General features: G+C 37.4%; 2 protein-coding genes across 3 annotated transcripts in view; one reads left to right on the top strand and one right to left on the bottom strand.

The window, feature by feature from the left end:
• LOC115444242 (autophagy-related protein 16) overlaps positions 1-16,009 on the bottom strand; it is a 156,507-nt gene that overhangs the window by 77,160 nt on the left and 63,338 nt on the right.
• Positions 1,618-16,009, top strand: part of LOC115444227 — a 56,019-nt gene continuing 41,627 nt past the window's right edge. For both annotated transcript variants that reach the window (XM_030169930.2, XM_030169921.2), the window contains exons 1-2: positions 1,618-1,870; positions 15,418-15,455. The gene's annotated coding sequence lies outside the window, so the exon portion shown is untranslated. The remainder of the gene's footprint in view (positions 1,871-15,417; positions 15,456-16,009) is intronic.

Genomic DNA, 16,009 nt, shown 5'->3' with positions numbered 1-16,009 from the left:
GTGCGTGCGTGCATGCATGTGTGTGCACTTGTCTGTTTATGGCATCTGGACATGGATCGATTTGACTGCGGTTTTTATTATTCCAACGATTTATTATTGAATTAGTTCTTACTTGATTTAAGAGAAGTAATTAGACTTTTTCAGGAACATCAGTTCTTCTCTTACTTTTTAGTATGTAGTTGAATATATTTTTCCATAATTATACATTATCAAGACATATACAGATTGTAACCAATGTTCAACTTTGGAGCAAGGTGGTCACAGAAACTTTATTTTGTTAACCACAATCCTACACAAATTAGGCTTTGTGTTCTTCTCGGACCCTGGCAAGTCTGATACTGAATAGAAACGAACATAATGCACCACCTCATTATCTCAGTAGCTCATGAAGACTTACAGTAGTTAATATATCATGAGTTCAATGTAATTTTTTATGGAAAAGTGTGGAAATTTTCGTTGTTTCAGACTTCGGTGTTGTTAATGATAGTACGACATGCAAAAGCCAAACTGCGAATTTTTAAACAGTCTTATGACAGACAAAACTGGCGGCAACGGTGCTGTATCATTTTCAATTAACCTAGAAACTAATTTTCGAAAATGATTAAATATTACATTTGAATTTCAAACATTAGTTATTAATTCAATATAGAAACAATATTATGGTAATTTTGATTTGAGTCTAAAATCTTATAAATTTCTTTATGTAAGTAACGCTTGGTTGCAATGCGTAGTGCAAAATGTTACAGATAGAAAACCTGTTGTGTTTAATAGCTTTAAAATAATGCAAACTAGAAGCATCAATTCCCTTCATCTTATAATTCAATAACTTCCAACGTGCAAATTAATAATACACGGTTCCGTGTGTCGGGCTTCAATGAAAGCATTGAGTGGAAGTAAAGACCATGGATAAATGCAATAATAACATTGATTAGCCGTGGAAATCGGAGGTCAATCTTGGTCTAGTTTCGTTTTCGAGAAATATGTCATGAAGCAAAACGTCGCTAAAGCAATTGTACTGTTTGAAAGTGAAATTCTTTTGCATTTACATTCATTAAAGCGTAGATAAGATTGAGCAATTAAGCAGTACAATGGTACGAGGGTTTATATCTGTATAAGATGCAATTTCAATATGCTCCATACATATGGATGTTACTTGCGTTATCCGTATCGTATGTTGGATAAACATATTTATTGTGTTTATTTATTACTCATATGAAGTAATCTCAGCTAATGTATCTTAATATTAAAAACATATACATTATAAGATTAACATTACTGTGTATCACATTAAAGAGTGCAAGTTTATAAATAAAACTCATACGTGTGTGAAATCAATCTATTTTTTATCGTATCGTATTCCCTATGGGATAGGTTACGAGAAAATAATTACTGGCAGCAATTAGTGTCGGAAATGTAATAATGGCCGATCGCAGGGCGGCGTCGGTGGTGACAGACTTGCGCGGGCGCACCAGCGCGGCGCGGCCCGGCGCGCTCGCATCCGTACACTTGGACGCCGCGACGTCCGCGCGTCCGTCTGCGAACTGCGACTATCTCTCCCTTTCTCCCGAGGCTATCGCTCTCTCTCTCCGTCCTTCGGCGGCTCGTTCCTCTTCTTCTTGCAAGGTTAAGGTTACGTCAGACGTGTTATGTTATAACCGTTGGGGCGCACTCCGGCAAGTTCAGTGTCTCGTCGAGAGTGGCCGCGACACTAGGCTCGCGACCATCGCTGTGCGCGCCTCACCTCGAGGACTGTACGACTCGCCTGTGATATACGAACAGTGAAAAGTTCATGAACTGCGTGTTGACATTTGTTTGAACTATATCACGTGACGACTTATTTCCGAAATATCCTCGACGAGACGCCTGCAAGGTACGTACATAGAATTAAACATTGTAAAAAATTAAGGACTCCAAATCGAATTCTGGGGGCGAAAAAATATTCCTGTTCTTATTTAAATTTCCGAAGCGCAACTTGGGGCGCTCAAGTATAGCCTGTTCAATAAACTGGTTTAATAAATATTTTATGGTAGTTTGGTGGTAGACGACGCCAACGACAGGACTCCACTCTAGGGGCAGATCATTACGATTACTTGCATATATAAGCATTGGATCGATAAAAAAATATTAACGAAGGGTCTACTCAGCAAAATGTTATTTTCACGATTTAATTATAAATTAAACGGCAACAATATTGTAGATTTTTTATCATGATTCCAGACAATAGCTTTATTGCTCAAAATAAACTACGCAAAACACAATATTTCAAGCGCGAAACAGTCAGAAAAAACGAGACATTATTAATTACCAAAATGCATGTGGTTACAGAGGCGTAAACCGCAGGTGCAAGATGGTCGAAATCAATGACAAGGTAGAAAAATGATGAGTGTGTGTCGAGTACCGTTAGGGCATGTGTGGATGAAGGTTTTTGCGTCCAAGCTCGCACGTTTGTCTTCAATCGTGTGCAGAGCGATAAGCTCCGATGGGCATATACCAATAATAGCATCGCGCTATATTTAGAGTGGTTTTCTTTCGTCCCTGTGCGAGTGGTCTTATCATTCGTTTAATCGTTGTTTTGTTTTCAATTATAAGGTTAATTAAAAATATCTCTTTGTATATTTAGAATTAAAGGAACTTTATTATTTATCAGCAGTCGCTGTGTGTTTAAGTAAAAGCGGGATATGATAATAGGTGTTATATATATAACAGTACTGATCAGTAGAAATATAAGCCAATTAAATATTTCAGTGACTGACAAAATCAATGGCATGAAAATATTACTAATAAAATATTTATTGTTAAGAACGAAAATACAGAGATAATTTTAAGACAAATAAACGCCACGATTAAAGTTGACAGGTTGAATCGACGCGCTGCGGAATACGCAAGCAAAAGACTTCAACGAGCGACACTCAGCATTCATTGCGTGACGACTTAACGATAGCATGGAAATATGACACGGATAATTATATTAAAAAATATTGCAGTGATATTTTATACCAATAAGTCGATTAATAATATATACAAAAAACAATGGTTACTCATGTTTTCGTTATTTTGTTGACTTTCCTTTACGCCAAATCACATATTATGGCTGATACAATTAAAGAAACAAAAATCATAAATTTGATAGAAATGAATAGGTTTTGGCACTTCAAAACTTGACAAAAAGTATATAAGGAAACTAGCAAATGTATTATATCTATAAAAAAATCGGTGTGAGACCCCGAGACACTTTAAGCGAATATTCTAATATATTTCAGCACTAAAGAATTCATTTAATTCCAATATGAAATACAAAAAAAAAAACTCTTAAATTAACGTCATTGTCCGCTGGTAATTACGAATATTTCAACATTGTTACATTGATTAAATTTATTTAATAAGGAAAAACGTGCCTTGACTTTCTCCTCAAACAAATAAAAGTATACACTTCAAAATCCGGCTTTATAGCCGCATGTCGGTTTATAAATTGGGCCTTTTCAAGTCGGGAATGAGTGGGCATTTTCTGGAAGTATAGCCAGCGTCATCACCTCTCAAAGCCAACAGTTATTTAGGATAAGTTTTTTTCGAAGCTTTCACATTCTTTATCCCGTCAAAAATACTTCATGACTTTTTTATTTCTTTTAGATAGTTGTACAACCAAAAACTTCTAAATTTTATTCGTATATTGCAATGTGATGTTTCATAGGTAAATAATATTTACGTTGAAAACTTTGAAATTCATAAAGCTGAAAAGCACATCAGCTTAAAAAAAATGGATTTCCTTTTCGGTTACAGATAATGGCACAGAAATTTAAAAAAATCGGAATTATAAATATGGCGCTGTAACAAAAAAACTAAATATACAACGAAGGAAATAACACAATATCTGGGGCATATTGACAGAAACATTGCGAATCTTCCGTATGTTTACGTTGAAAACACACGCGATATAAAGTTAGTTTGTTCCCACGTTATTAAAGCACAGCTAAACGTTAGTAAGACAGTCACTAGTTACGTATCTAGGGCTGCAATTGCACTCGGAACTGGTAGCGTTCGCATATGAACAAAAGTATAACGAGTCGGTACGTGGAACGACTGGTGTTAAGTTTTGTGTGAAAATTACACGCGCAAAATGTGATAACCCGGTTTATTCAACTGTTTTGTTAGTAAAATGTCAAAAATGCAACGTTTTTATCTACTGTAAAATATAAACGACAATTAATAAATATTTGAATTGTAAAATTCCATGATTAAAGACGATAAAATAGTATTTTGCTATTCATACATATTTATCTTGCTGTTTTAAAGTATTTATTTCAATATTGGCAGACTGCTAATATATTTATTTAAAGTTAGTGAGTGCAGTTTGACGTTAAACAATGCTATGTTCGAGATCATATGATAAATTGCTGTCCTTTTTTACGAGGATATATCAATATGCCGAGTAAATACTAAATAGCACTGAATGAAAAGTTAAGCACATTAATTTATAAAACACCAATTCCTAGTGTCTGAGCTGCAAACGAAAGAAAGCTCTCGAAACCGTTGTTAAAACGTCGCTAATTTTTTACTAAGAATAGAGCCTATAAAAACCAAAGCCAGGCGAAAATAACTGATATTTCCTTTTTTTTGTAGTTTTCTTGCAAAAAAGTTTTGATAAAATTAACTAGACGACTTTTTGTAGAGGCAAAAACTGAAACGGTGACTTAAAAACTATTTGGAACTTTATTGAAAAATACACTTGAAGCTCTAATAAACCTTGGAAAATGCCGTGCAAATTATTTATGTGTAATTTAATTTATTTATGTTTTAAACGGTTCCATTGCATGTAGAATGTCGGCGGTGTCAATTAATGTCTTCTAGCGGACAATTGCTGAAACCAAATTAAGCAATTTGATTTTTAATACGCACGTTTACATTTTTGAGTGTTATTTTCATAGTAGAATTGAATAAACGATTAACCTAATGAAAGTGATCATGTTTTGCCAAAAAATATATGCATCGTCGACCTTTGGAAAGTAAAAATGTAGGATTTAGAAGCGATGTTTTACGTTATCACCAATTTTACTGCTTATAATAAATTGAAGAGCAAAGAACCGATTTAGCAGACAAAATTGATAGCGTAGTTCAGGCCACATACAAAAAGCTCATGAAAAACCTGGCGACACACTTCGTGCAGACAGGTATATAAACACTTATGTTTTTATTTGATTCGCTCTCGACCCACAATGCTGCATGCATCCCTGCAAGTTTTGATACGGTAGTCTAATAATAATGACAGTTCGAAAACCCAAATTTCCAAGTAGACGGATTCTGTTGACCCCGTTTTGGGTCAAGATTATAATTAAGAGGGTCACGTGAGAACAACTATGGATCGCCGGTGGTTCGTGACTGCGCGCGCCGCGGTGACACGCCATCCCACTCGCCACTATCGGGCACAAGGCGATACTGCGTTCCGATTTCCTGATTAGTTCAATAGCGCTTCTCAGTTCTGTACGGTCAATACAAAATTGATAGTAAATTGAATATGATTTGCATCGTTTCGCTTATTAAACACGCCTTTATTTTGTATTGATTGTTTTGTTCAACGTAATTGGTTAGTATTGTACGCGACTTGTGTCTATTATAGTTTGGTCGTTAACAAATTATACACTAAATCTAAACTTCCATCGAAGATCTATTGCTAATATTTATAAAAATTAGACCTTAAGAATGTTGTACGAGAAATCGACGGACGGCGAACTTGTTTGCTCGCTCTTATTATTTTTGATCCGCATATTGGGTATCGCGTTATCAGCCGAAGGCGGAGGTGCTCCTATTTATAAAGTAAATTGACGGTAGTGTGCGGTCGTGAGCGGGGTCAGGATGGATTCCATCAGGCGTGCTTTCCATGAAAGATTTTAATTACATCGTGGCGGGGTGAACGACCCCGCCACAGCGCGATGCGGTTGCGCCTGCGGCTACTTTTGACAGGCTCTACCCTTTAGCAGGTGTCCTTTTACGCGTATTTATTTTCATGTCGTATGAGTTACACTAAAAGTATTTAAATAGTTTTGTATTAATATCAATATTGGGGATCTCTCCGTAAAACGGTGTTTATGCTAATGGATGCCAATGAATTAATCACATAAACATAATGAATAAGTGTTACCGTAAACTTCGCAAATATGAATTTGCTTATTAACGTATAACTGTAAATTGAATACACATCACCATCATCGTTAAGAGCATATAAGACATTATTAATAATAATTAAGTGTGTTTAGGAGATTATAAATATGCTAATTAGTGGAACCTGCAGGCTTTCAACAATAACAGAGAGTCGGGTGTGGGCGGTCCGTACTGACTCATCGCTGGCACAGATTCCATGGCCAAATCAATACTGATCCGGTAATAAATTATAAGCTTATAAGGTATCGGTGTTTTTAATCTTAAATTCCATGGATTATACATAAAATTCACGCACCTAAGTATTTTACTGGGTCTTCACCTTTTTATTGGAACTCTTAGAAATTAACGGTTTTTACTTGCATAAAATAACTTTTTTAGTGAACTGCTCTTATTCGTCGACTGAAACCAAAAAAAAGCTTTAAAAAATAAGACCACACTGAAAATTTATCGCATCGGATACCGTTGTGCAGTTCGCGGTCAGTGCTAACAATAAGAAGAATATTCCTGTGCTAAAAACCTGTATCGGTTTGTGTTCGTTTCGTGTCTGAAGATATTCAGCGTGAACCAGCGCCGCGCATCGTGTGCTGTGCCAAATTTTAAAATCCGCAATAATAAATATGAGCCGGTAAGGCCATTGCTGCAATTTCTATTTTTTATTCTTATATGCGCGTTCGAATAACCGTAAGTCGCATTGTCTATAGCTCTCTATAGTAAGCGATAGAAATTACCCATAAAATTGGTGATATACTACCGCGTCCCAGAAACGGCTAACAAAACAAAATTATGTTCACCGAGCTTAACATTGGGCCGGAATGAAACACCGTGTGAGCTTAAATAGAGAACGTGGCCGTAAAGCGTTTTATGCTTCACAATAGGTTGCCGGTGGAACGAGTTACAACGCTTGCAACGTGCTCAAATTGATTACGGGCGATACACGCGAATCGTCTAATAAAATCACTAATGGAACGGTACCGGTGGCGTGCGTCGCATAACGGCTCCGCTCTTCGCTCGGTCCCACGACTGACATATTATGCAACCTGTGAGCGAGCGCCGCGGCGTCGCTGGCAGCGCAGCGTGACGGGAGCAATAAGAGTAGCGCACCGCGCCGCCGCGCCCGCAGCTGCAGTCCTCACGAAAAACTGGGAGCACCGTAAGCGCACCTCTAAGCTGCGTGTCAATCACGACTGCTTACGAAATAATTCAATACAATATTTGAACGTGACGTATCAATATTAACTACTCTTGCTGCTTTTGAAATGCTACGACTTGCGACGTTTACGGTACAGTCTTAAATTTGTTTTCTTAGGTTGGTATCTATTGTTAAAAACACAAGTAAATTCTACTGTGTTCATTAAAGAAAAGAAGTAATAAATTCCAATATACTTGGGTAAAATCGCATCCGTTGTTATCTAAAACTTCTTAACTTGTATACATAACTTGCGTTTCGCAAAGTTCACTGACGTTTGTAATTTAATGTTTCCGCGGAGCAGAACGTGTTATTTAAGATGTGATTTCAATACAAAAATACCTTTTAATTACGCATGCTTATAGCAATTGCTGTTAAAAACTGATAGATTATATACTAGTAGAGTTAATGATCGTCAGATCTTAAAGGAAAACTATGATTAATCGTCTAATGATTGGAACGTTATACTTAATACACGCACCAGTTGCAACACAGTTTATACGATCAAAACACTAATTATAATAATTAAATTTAAACTCATATCATTGGCCGTCGGCATATAAATATAAAGAAATGTATACTTGTACACATTAAGCACTGAATGCATTTCCATTGTATTATCTAATGCAACCGTAAGCTTGGCTATTTCTCACATACGTAATCTAATAGAATGTAAAACAGATTGTTTAATATGTGCACGGGCACGTGAGAATATGAACCGTGAAGTAGAAGTGCGTCTATTACTTTTTTAATTATTTTCATTATAAGATTTAATCGACTGAAAACGTATTGGAAATGGAAGTGTATTATGTATAGAATACACAATGTAAGAGCAAAATAGGTTGTTTAGATTGCGAGCCGGTTGCGCCATAGTTCAGGAGCGTGGAGACGGCACGTTCGGTAGCGGAATTCGGTTGTGACCGGCACGCGCGTGACCGCAGCCCGAAACGCACGGCTCGAAAATTAGCAAGGAACTTCTTATGAGTGCGTTAGATTGCTTGCGGTAACTCTCGGCGTAACGCTCAAACTATTAGCGAGAACCAGTGTGTGACCCGAATACGATTCGCGTTCCGCTCTTATTTGACGTGGTATGAATGTGGAATGTCATTTGCGTGAGCCGCTATTTTACACCGCAAAACATTTGTGCCAGACTGGCCATTTAATTTTTTAACATGTTTGCTTTATAAATGAGAAAAGATTGTTTTATATACAAAATAATCTAAATCCTATACATTCTAGTAGATTTAAGCCGGGTGGACAAGTCGTTCGACATAATCCTATAGAGAGTTATAAAATCTTACAATAGTATGTTTTTATTGAAATTATTTAGTTTGTATGTATGTAGGTTAGTACCGATACAAACACCGATAAAAACGTCCAAAATTAGTTATTCAAAATGTCACAAGTACTGGAGAAACTAACACGCGAACTTGGCGCCTATTAACAAAAATAAAGATAACATACATTCCTATGTTTAGTCGTGACGATTACTCTGAGCAGCGAATGTCTTTAGAACGTTTGCAGTCGCTATAACGAGTGCTCGAGTGGGCGCTCGACACAGATCCAATGCAAATATGCTGGCGATAGGCACACAAATCACTTCTTTGTAAATATGACATAATTTTATGTGTATTTCGTAAATAATAATTTATAATATATATCGTGCTTTTAGACACATTTCCTGTGTTCGGCGCACGCGATCTCGCTGCCATCAATCGATGAAGTTACCGTCGCTTGCACATATTAGACCGCCTAAACACGTAGATAACTATGGTTTTTAGGATTAATACCCGCGTCAAGCCCGCGGGGCACATGTTGCGCGAACTAGAAAGTGAATAATAAGCTTAGAATAATTTATGGGGCTGTTCGACTAGGATAAAATTATAGGTGTACCTAGAAAGAACTACGTACGCTACTCAAGAACTCAACGTAATTATTATTATTTCTTATATTTATGAATGGAATCCTGCGCTCTCCCAGGAAAAACGTTGTTAGTGCTACACAAATATTATAGTATTAGAATTTATTATGAACCATTAGTATTTTACTTAAATCTTCAAGCATGATGTCTTAATAACAGACATGCCATTACAATTTTTAAATTATTATACTTTTCATGTTATGACCGATAGCAGAAAAAAATTGTCGGTGTTTTGGTATCAAGGAAAATTATACTGATGCTATTAAAGTGCACGGGTGAGAATACTGTATATTCAGGTGCGTGACACGGGGTCGGAAGTGTGTTGAGATCGCTTTCGAGATCGCAGATGCGATCCCGCTGGCCTCCAAAGCATTGACAATACGCAATTAATGAACAGTCTCGGGGCTGTCTCGTCCTGCGTAACGAGTCGGCTGGTGCTTCTTATCGCTAATGAGAACCGAGCACATTATGTATTGTCACGTAGAGCACGCTGCATCCACGGAGGCCATCAGGGGCACCCAGCGGCGCGCTCTATCGCACTAATCAACACTCAAGATTATGCGTGAATTTCACCAACCGTTTGTTTAACTGCACAATTATTCTTGTACAGTTATACAAGCGCATAAAACAATCTCGAATTTCACAGATACCGTAAAGAGCGTGTATTTCATTTCTCGTATAAACGATGCGACGGCTATAAAGCTTCCGTGGCACCTGTCGCGCGGTAGCGAGAGGGAAACTTTAGTTCTGCTATGTTTTACGAGTTTCGAGATTGCGTCGGGAGATGTTGGATATTTGTTGTGCCGGCTGATGCATAGCTGAAGCTGCTGGGAGGTGTTGCCCAGGGTCGGGGGTGTCGGGAGTCGGGCGGGCTATCTAATCGGGCGTCGCCTCGTCGCAGTGGGCGGCGATCGGGATAACGCGCCGCCGCCGCCGCGCCCACACGCCAATTATGTGGGAAGAGGTTACGATTGCCCACGTGATAATGAAGAACATCGCAAGCAGACTCACCTAAAGATGATCGCGTGCATTAATCGGCGCCTATGGCCAATGCGCCTCCAATTAAGTCCCCCTGATAAAAATGTTTATTGGCTTAATGGTTTGTTGCAAGTGGTCGTTAAATCATTTAAATCAATAACAAACGAAATAACAACGAGTGGACAAAAAAACATAACGAAAGTTTAATGTATAGAGTTCAAAAATGTATACGATAAAGAGCCAAATAACATTAATTTCGTACATGTAAAAGAATGTATGTTTCCGGGGTCGGTGTGAGTGCCGTTCAAATTAAATTGCAATTTTCAGTGAGTATGCAATCTCCGACATAATAACACAATCACGATTTGTGTACTGTTATTCATTGAGGCATTTTTAATTTTAATTTTCATATTTCAAGGAAAGTCTCAACGAAACGTGTTATAATGTATTCAGCGGCGGTTCCGGTAATGTAAACAAACATTTACCTGTTCATTGAGCATGTTTATTTTGTGAAATTTCGTAATTGTTGTGGTTCCTGGGTGTAATTCAGTAACAACAGTTATTGGGTATATATCATACATTATTTAAGAAGGCAGAATTGGTGCTTGTGTATATAGTATATGTAGGCTAATAACGCTATGAGATCTATTTATGGAATTAAAAAATCAAAATCGACTCTAAATGGAGAGGATAAGACATATTGAGACGGAAACTTTCCGTTAGTCGGTAAGTTTTCATTATATATTGCATTTCAATAAACAATACTTATAATAAAAATCAGTTCATCATTAACTGATATGATAACTTCCTCCTGTCAAATACTATTAAAAAGCGATATTAGTTTTTCAAAACTCCATACACTAATGTATTTGAAATTCAAATTAGCAACACGGATGATTACATTGCTTTTTATTTGTACACAGTAAATAGAAATCATAATAGAATTACGGCGTGGTTCACAGGTATGCGCGACCGCGGGGTAATTGAGTGAAGGCACGACATTATCGGGTGGCTCATCGGAGCAGTCTCCCGTCTCATCGAAGGGAGTCAGCGTCCGACCGAAGTAATTACAATAAATGCGGTTCACATGCGAACAGGAACTTTCCGACCTGTTTACATTGTACACCGCTGCGTACTGAGAATTGCATAACACCTGGAAAACTTGATTGCGGAATTATCAAAGCTGCTTTGAAGTCAACTCGTTAATCAATTTATCTCTCCAAACTTCCCGTTGCATTTGTCGGCATCATTTGAAATCATGAATTTTACCAATTTTACCAAAATATTTGTGACTAATTGTGATTTATTTAAATCGCTTTACGTCTATTATATTGAGATGGTTCACATGGATAAAAAATTGCGGTAATGAAATTAATATTTGCATTAGCACGGATCTTCGTACAGTTGCAAATGGGTTTTATGAGAAAGTGAATACAAAAAGCCAAAAGTTATTTATTTTAATGTTCATACATTATCACCGAGCGCTGTTGAAGTTTGCGTCCAAGCGTTTTATTCTATGGTATCACGTTTATAACTCGATACAGACATGGAATACTAATGGTCGTATGCGAGCCATCTTGTTCCTGTCTCGGGTAAAATTAGAATTATTTATCACTACACCTTATTGGACGTGTTCGACTGGTTCGTGAATCGTGATTGACAGTTAATAGATTAGTCACCAACTTCCTATGTGTGCTCTCTCTATGTATTGTGCGGATACCTACTGTGTCATTTGTAAGCAGATAATAATTTTTCAATCATTGCATTATATTGCATCGTATAACACTTAAAATTATATTAACGGTACGACTTTGTTAAAAATTTCTTAAAATAAAAATTTCATTCAGTAACTATTACAACCTAATAGCGTAATCATGGGTGAACCTGCGGGCCAAAACGAGTTTAATACAATAAAAATATCTAATACAATACTTATAAAAAAGATAAAATTATAAGGACACGTATTTGTCGTCGGGAAGCTTGTAGAATAAAACGAGTTCAAGTATTCACCTGTTTTTCTACTAGATTTGATTTCATGCACACAGAGTGATAAGGCGGTTTTATTAGTTTTAGTATAAAGCTGAAGAGTATAACCAACCCACTGTTTTCACTCAGCTTAATATTAGACGCAAGAAAAGTGTTACTCGTGAAATAAGCGAATTTAAACTATGTATTTTTTACTAATCTACTTATAGTTAACTGGTTAACATTTTTTACAATGAAGTTATTTTCTCTAGTGATATATTTTAACGTTCAGGCGATTTTCGTTAGAGTGCGACGTTTAACAGACGTGACAGGTTACATGCAAGAAAAGTAGCCAAGTTTCAATGTACGACACGCAATGGCCGATAAAGCCCTGTCGTATTAGCCGCGACTAGTTTCTACACACATCGACATTCTGCCTGCCACGTGCGGTTCTTTTTACACGTATCGGGAGATTGCGGTACAATTTAGCTTTATTTCATATAATTATGATTCAATAAAAATAAAATATATAAATAAGTTTAGTTACGTTTTGTACGGGCGTACCGACCTGTCGAATGTACTTACAGAACGTGGGCTTATTAAAGTAATTTGAACAGTCATCATAATTTTCTTACATCTGTAAGAGAGCACAGCGTTAGACGCAGGTGAAATGCGGTTGTATATAATGCGCCTTTAAGAAATAAAAATAGTTCCATCTTTAGTTAACCGAAGAAAGTGTACAGTGTAATGACAGAAGGGCGGTTCGGTGTTATTACAGTAATGTCAGGTTGCTACGTCTTCGTTCGCGAGCGTTACATAGCATTTCTCCACAGCATCAGCGAAACTAAAAAATAACACAAATAACCGGCTTGCCACAAACTCTATTAGATTTCCAACTTACTTTTTGCAGAGGTTGTCGTCGCCTAACTCGATCTCGATGCGGACGTGAGAAAATTGTTAATCTTATTTTGTAATAGCAGTTTGCAAGGAGAGATGATGGAGCCGCTCTTGAATTGGAAACTTATTTAAGTATCTGCTATTGTACGGTTTTCAAAAGATTCAATGCATATTGGCACTTGGAAAAATGTACTAACATCTCTATTTTCCAGTACTGCTAGTATATCTGTTATATAAATACTTCGATATTAGGTAAATAATAATACGAATCTCTTGCCATTATAGCCTTTTTACATCGACCATTCCAAAAAGTTTTAATTAACAGGAAAAAAAATATTAATGATGTTTAACTTTATCAATGCATTAAACGCATCCGGATACGACTGATAATGACTTTGCTCTTTCGCCGACGCGTGCGATATAGAAAGCAAGAGTGCAAGTGTCAGAGCGCAAAGTCGCGACAGGAAAGCGCGCCGCGCCATATCATGAAAGGGAACTTCAAATCCACCCAACCACATCGGCCTCGCTAACAACCTGCCTGATCTCTTAGATGGGTCTAACGTAGGAACTTGCGAGGGCACTTTCATCGACACATTCTAGATTTTTTTTAAACTATAAACTACCTAAGTTGGTTAAGCAGCTCGTTTGAATGTTGGATGAGCTTTGGGTCTACACATTTGGAGTGTTACTTAAGCGGGGCGGTTCCTGCGAACCAGTTGATCGTGTCGGCCGCTCGAGGCGCCGCCAGAGGGATCGGGTATCCCGTTCGTGAATATTTCTTTATTTATTTTACGATTCATTTCTTTGCCGTCCCTATCGATAAGTAACGGTGCAACATGGGTCTGGGCATTTGCATGGTGAGCCCATTAAAGCGATGGGCGAGTGTTATTAAAATACGTTTAAGATTGCACCGCATTTGGTAAAGGCGATAAAAAGTGGATACTGCGGAATCGTGAGTTCAGTCCGAGCTTTATTGCGTCCAGGATGTGATCAGACATTACGGGCCGGTAATGGTAAACAAAGAAGAGATTGTAACCACCGCGGGGAACGCCTCTATCAACACTGTTCAGCTTAGAACTGCCTTTGGCTAATGCCTGGTATGTACACTTAAAAGACGTAGATGCATTAAATATGCGATTGAATTTACGATACCTAACAATGTCCCATTTTAATATATTAAGTATATAGAATTAACGAACACAATCGTACACATTAATGGTTCAAGGACACGAGGTCGCCAGTAGGCGTCGCGCGCGCAATTCTAGGCAGTAGACAGGTACTGGACAGCAATTGCGTGACAAGTCACATGCACATTATCATTCCACGTGCGACGCTAAACTACTTATTCGGTTCGCGGTGACCGTTATCCGGCTCACGCACGTTGCCTGCATCAATGGCATATTTTTCCCCGGCGAAACTCTGACGCGCATTTACCATTCAAGGTTAACCCGGTCAGTAAAGCGCTGTTTACACTATGTCGCGATGTCCGACATCACACGTCGGTCGTTCACACTTCGCATGCTTTGAGACAAGTGTACCACTGACCTATGTGACATTAGTAAATTAAGTAACACTTGTTATTCAGAATATTAATTCGGGATTTGATCGTGGCACGAACAACTACAGTCCGGCATAAAAGTGGCTGAACAAATTCAAAACTTCATATCGCCTATATATGTTCAGTTGAATTAAATATTTTGTTTTATTTGTGTGAAGTTAATGCATTTTATTTTATATTTGTGAAGAAAAAAAAATGTTAGTAAGAATACGAAAGCGTACAGGTGATTTGATGTTTTTAAATTGTTCAGCTATTTATGTGGATGATCTATGTTATGAACATGTTTAGTACGGGTGCATTGTAAGTTATTTCATCTTTATCGAAGGCAAAGATACTCCATATTAACTTATTGTAAAATCACAATCTATACGTGAACATACAAAAATAAAAGTGATCCAATAGAAAATTTATGATTAATAAATAAAGTTCAAATAATGATCTCTTTTGTTGCAACACAGCTAATAGCGCGCTTAGAGGGCAGAGTCGGCTTTTATGGCAAGACGCGTGACGACTATTTTCCATCCTCGTGAACAGTCGACTATTTCCGTTCTACCGGGTCGTCCTTACCTCCCCCTATTACCACTTAGTATTTGTTTTGTATACCGATGATTCTTTATTTTGTGGTATGACTTTAAACATAATGAAAGAATGGATTCGGTAATTTGTTATTTTAGACGAACGTGAGACTTAAGCCTTAGCGTATGCTTCGATGATATTCACTAGGTCATAGTAACTAACCAATACATTTTATTATTCCAGGTATCTCTAAGACGACCGGCATTGTTTCCGAATCTAACGTAAGTATTTCGATAATTTATACTATAAATATAAAAATATTATTATATTTGAATATTAAAGAAAATTGCTGTGACTATCACATCGCCCCGTTAATAAAGCTATTAATTTAACAAAGAGCTATCCATAAAATACAAAAGCGCTACAAACGTGGATTCTCTATTGCGTCTTAATGCATTACAATATGTATGTTGTATAAAACATACATAATTTGTACATTGAAAATTCTCTGTCTGGCCATGCGTTGAAAAATATACAGCATAGAAAAAGAAGTGCACCCTTGTAATCATCCGGATCCCGTATGAATTATCAACATAACTATATCCTGCCGTATCATAAACAATACGTTGTTTACAGTTTTTGCGTTGCTGAATAACAAATGTGTACTATTATATAGAGCAGGTTAACCGCTGAGAGGGATGTGCGCTCGTTTAATATTGAAAGTATATCACATCCGCGAGTTTGTGTCATGCGCGCACTTGATAAACCTGTCCGCGCCACCATCAGGCTGGAACTGGTCGAGAAAACTAGATTTTTAATAAACTATCTCTGCTTT

Source organism: Manduca sexta, chromosome 21, assembly GCF_014839805.1.
Source record: "Manduca sexta isolate Smith_Timp_Sample1 chromosome 21, JHU_Msex_v1.0, whole genome shotgun sequence".
Classification (NCBI taxonomy): Eukaryota; Metazoa; Arthropoda; class Insecta; order Lepidoptera; family Sphingidae; genus Manduca; species Manduca sexta.
Note: the sequence above shows the minus strand (reverse complement) of the source record. Positions and strands in the feature narration are given on the sequence as shown.